Raw genomic sequence first — 4,537 nt, forward strand, 5'->3', positions numbered from 1 at the left:
GTTTCAACTTATTCAGTCCAAATGTGCTTAACTTAGAGTCAAGATGTGGATCTATAAAGTCTGAGGGTTCATCCAGAGTTTCAAATGGTGTTTTGCAGTGTTTATTGTGGAAAAACAAAATTGGTGAGGCTAAACATTTTTAATTTTTTTATTTGTTTAAACACCTTTAAATCAGACATGGTGACATTTAAAATAGTGATTCCAACTGAAAAAAACATTCCTCTATGCTTTTCTGTCACACAAATACAAACAATTGTATTTCCAGTGTATAGTTTGGGAGCTGTATTTGCTTTAATTCACATATGTGGTTTCAGGCAGAATTTGCTACTAAGACTCTCAAGGCTTAAGGGTTTAAATTAGGGATGCACGATATAATCGGCCCCCTATCGGTATCGGCCTTAAAACTGAATATCGGACATCGGCCACCCCACCGATATTTAACCCGATATTTGATCAGCTTCTGAGTTTCTAAAGNAGTAAAAAGTCACCATAAAAATAAGTAGTAAAGTAAAGTAAAAATATCAGAAAAATCTACTTGAGTACAGTAACCAAGTATTTGTACTTCATTACTTCCCATCTCTGGTCAAAGCTGAAGGTGAACTGCAACATATAAGAGTAACTTACTTTTTGGTTGATAAAAGATTTTTCTTTTTTCAATTGGGTCCTCACAAAGCAAAACTGATCCCAGTCCTAATTTATTTTACTACCTAAGAAATTAAATATTTTCATGTACCCCTTGCAATGCCCTAACGGACCTCTAGGAGTATGCATACCCCAGGTTGGGAAACGCTGCTATACTGCAGAAACCAGACCACAACTTACTGCACAAACATATGGAGCAGCATTGGACAAGCAGCAGCTCTGAGCAAGGGTCAGCTAAACATTGGCATCTCGAGAATAAAGGAAACACCTCTGAGCAGTAAATGTTCAGATTTTAGACAGAGACGACAGATACTTTGAAAGAGGGTGAAGGAAGCCATCTTTTTTAAACGGGAAAAAGCATCACTTAACAGAGGGGGAGGGTTGGGGTTTCAGCTTCCAATCGTTTAAAATTCAGTCCTGGAACTCATTCCAAATAAAAATGGCCTAAGCTCCTCATTATTCAAATGGCCAAACACAAAAATATATACAACAAAAGATTCCAACAATCCAGGAGGAGACAGTTTGGTCTTTGATTTGCATCTGAGTTGGAGGATGGACCTCTATGTTGTTTAACCCCATTGGCCCAGCAGGCCCAACTGACACCTGCTCATGTTTATCTATTTATCGAAATGGCCAAAACATTGTCACATGGTGTTTCATCCACATGCCTTTCAAATTTCTAAAATGCTTCGAAATGATTATTTCACAAATTCTTTTTGTTTTATAGCTGTATAAACAAATAAAATGAGATTTGAAATTCCACCTGACATGTGTGACTCTGCGGGAGTAATGCAACAGCAGGTTTTCATTTTTAGCCAGACCCCTAATGGCCGCCATAATTGGAAACTAGAGGCTCAGACCTTTCCAAGGAGGGGTCAGAGGTCATGGTGTGACCATTTCAGGTGATGTAACCGGCATGTGTCACATAAGCTTGCTCTATTATTCTTATTTTCTATTCAGTTTGGTGATATTATTGGTAAATTTCAATGAAACAACGGCTAAATATTAGGACCAAAGAATTTGTCTTATGCAGAAGGTCTTCAATAATGTAAATCAGCATATTTTTCCTACCAGATTCCCTTTTATGAGTGGAAAAATGCATTTTTACACTTTTGGCACTGTGCAAAAAATCCCATTTCCTCCTAGCACACTGCCCACTAAAATCTTTGTGGAACAAAAAGGTTTCAACTTATTCGGTCCAAATGTGCTTAACTTAGAGTCAAGATGTGGATCTTTAAAGTCTGAGGGTTCATCCAGAGTTTCAAATAGGGTTCCATGGTGTTTTGCAGTGTTTGAGGAAAAACAAAATTGGCGAGGCGAATCAGACATGGTGACATTTAAATATGTGCTTCCAACTGAAAAAAACATTCCTCAATGCTTTTCTGTCACACAAATACAAACAATTGTATTTCCAGTGTATAGTTTGGGAGCTGTATTTGCTTTAATTCACATATGTAGTTTCAGGCAGAATTTGCTACTAAGACTCTCAAGGCTTAAGGGTTTAAATAAATTATTGCTCTAACTACAGATCTGACTGTTTTTTATAAGCCATGACCCGGATGACTAAGATTTTACACAGGCAACCAAACACAGACAAGTATCACTAATAACGCAGTGTGACACTGAAAGACCTGTGAGATTGAATATTCAAACTTTGTTTAGGTGATTGGAGGCCTAGTGGTTAGGGCATAGAGCTTGAAATCCTGAGGTTCTGAGTTTAAGCTCCACTCCCACAGACTGCCACTCAGGGTCCCTGAGCAAGACCCTTAACCCCACACTGCTCCCCTGGTGCCGCACAATGGCAGCCCCCTGCTCCCCAAGGGGATGAGTTAAATACAGATCAAAAATGTTCCAATGTGAGATCAATGAAGTTCAATTATTTGTCATGATGGGTTTAAGGTGCCTAACCCACATGCAGAAATCACTCAAGAGGCAGAGAAAAAGTTCAAAGGTTTATTAACGAGAAGCACAATATATATCATGAACTGGTCCTTGGTAGGTTGACTGGTCTCGCAGGGGTTCACCACTGAGGGGGGACAGAGAGGTTAGTATTGATCCAAGTATTGCTGGTTTTTCTGGTGTACAAGGGAGTACCTGTTCTGAAGCTGAGCGGAGCAGTAGAGGGGGGGAACCCTGAGGGTCCAGAGGCTAGTCGGCAGACAGAGGGCTGAGGGCGGAGGCGGAGGCTTACTGAGTGCAGGCAGACGGATTCCAGAGTTCCTTCTCAGTTTTCTCTGAGAGCGGGCAGGCAGATTTCAGGCAGAAATAACCCTCCAGGGTTTCACTGAGAACAGACAGGCAGACTCCAGAAAGAGTCTTCACTCCAGGTTTTCGGATTGTCAGGCAGGAATATCTGAGAGACAGAAAAAAGATTGGATCAGACAGGTTCACAAAATGTTGGTTCAGAAAAGCAGGCTGGCTCAGGCTTTGCTAACCATTACTGGCAAACACTCTGGCGCTGGAGTGTCCGTCTCCGCCTCCTTAAGAAGGAGCCTCCTGATGAGCAGATTGAAGACAGGTGTTGCAGTCAGCTCGTGCCCTCAGGAGATCTCGTGCGCCCTCTGGTGAAGAAAGTGGATAAAACCTCCAGATCTCAACATTATTATCATTATTATCTTTTTTTGTGGTGTGAATATAACATCTTATATATGATGATGGCAGACAACCCCCAGCCAAAGTTCAGAGAAAGATTGGTAAAGAAAGTGTTGCTTTTGAAGATAGAAAATGATAAAAGGAAAAGAGATGAGGTTCTGTTCAGACCCAGAATCCAAGCAGGTGTTTATTTAAAGGATTTTGAATAATACTGTGTGATACAAGCAGGAGATAAAGAGGAATTTAGACGTCTCTTGGTCGATTCTCTCTGGTTGTTCTTTAATGCTGGACATGTTATAAGATGATGATGACCAGAAGCTTAGCCGTCCTCACCTGCAAAGTGAAAAGAGCTATATAAACCGAATGGATTCTCCGACAAAAACAGAAACCTTGAAAAGTCACACATAGAGTGCAACAGGCGGGGGTTACCTGCTGACACCTGAACACAGAGATCTGATGACGCTTTTTAGAACCCTGAAGCTGGAGGCTGTGGACCACAAAACCGGATCTAAAAATATGAAATAAATATAAATAAGATAACCAGATTGTTTGCACTTAACATAAGATGGAGTTGTTTTTTTAATGAAAATCATTCCGCTTGGAATTTTTTTTTGCTCACCTGCTAAAAACAAGGTAAATAACACTTATTTCAAGAAAAATGTATTTACTTTTACTTAATTTGTGCGTTGAAGCTGCTTCAATATGCTTTAAATATCTAAAAAGTAAAAACAACGTTCTTAAAATCAGTGCTTTTTTCATTGATTTGAGCAGGGAAACAATATGATCATCTAATAAAATGAGTAGATTTGCCCTTAAAATAAGATAGACATTATGATTTTTGAAATATCACTGCAGGATGAATTTTTCTTCATTTAAATGTAAACCATTGAATTTAATTGCCAAATATTCTGATTTACCAGCTCAAAAGATGGGACATAGAGTTTCCCCATTTTTGCAGTGTAAAAGGAGATAATGGAAAACAAAATTTGGTGGCAAAAAGATTTTAAAGCTTCTTTTACTATGATAGATGGGTTACGTTTCGGGCAACAGGGGAAATGTTTGGAAGATAAAGGCTCTGGTGGCTTAACATGCGCCCAAATGACTGTTGTGACCAACGGATGAAACTGTGAATATTCAATTTATTCAGTTTATTTTTTATAGTGCCAGTTATCACGTCATCTCAAGGTACTTTACAGAGACAATTTAACCAGATCATCCAGTCAAATTGATAAAAAAGTTTTCTATCTAAGGAAAACCAGTTGATTGCATCGACTCATTGACTCTGCAGCAATCCCTCACACTA

Source organism: Cyprinodon variegatus, unplaced genomic scaffold (assembly GCF_000732505.1).
Source record: "Cyprinodon variegatus isolate N-32 unplaced genomic scaffold, C_variegatus-1.0 Scaffold381, whole genome shotgun sequence".
Taxonomy (NCBI): Eukaryota; Metazoa; Chordata; class Actinopteri; order Cyprinodontiformes; family Cyprinodontidae; genus Cyprinodon; species Cyprinodon variegatus.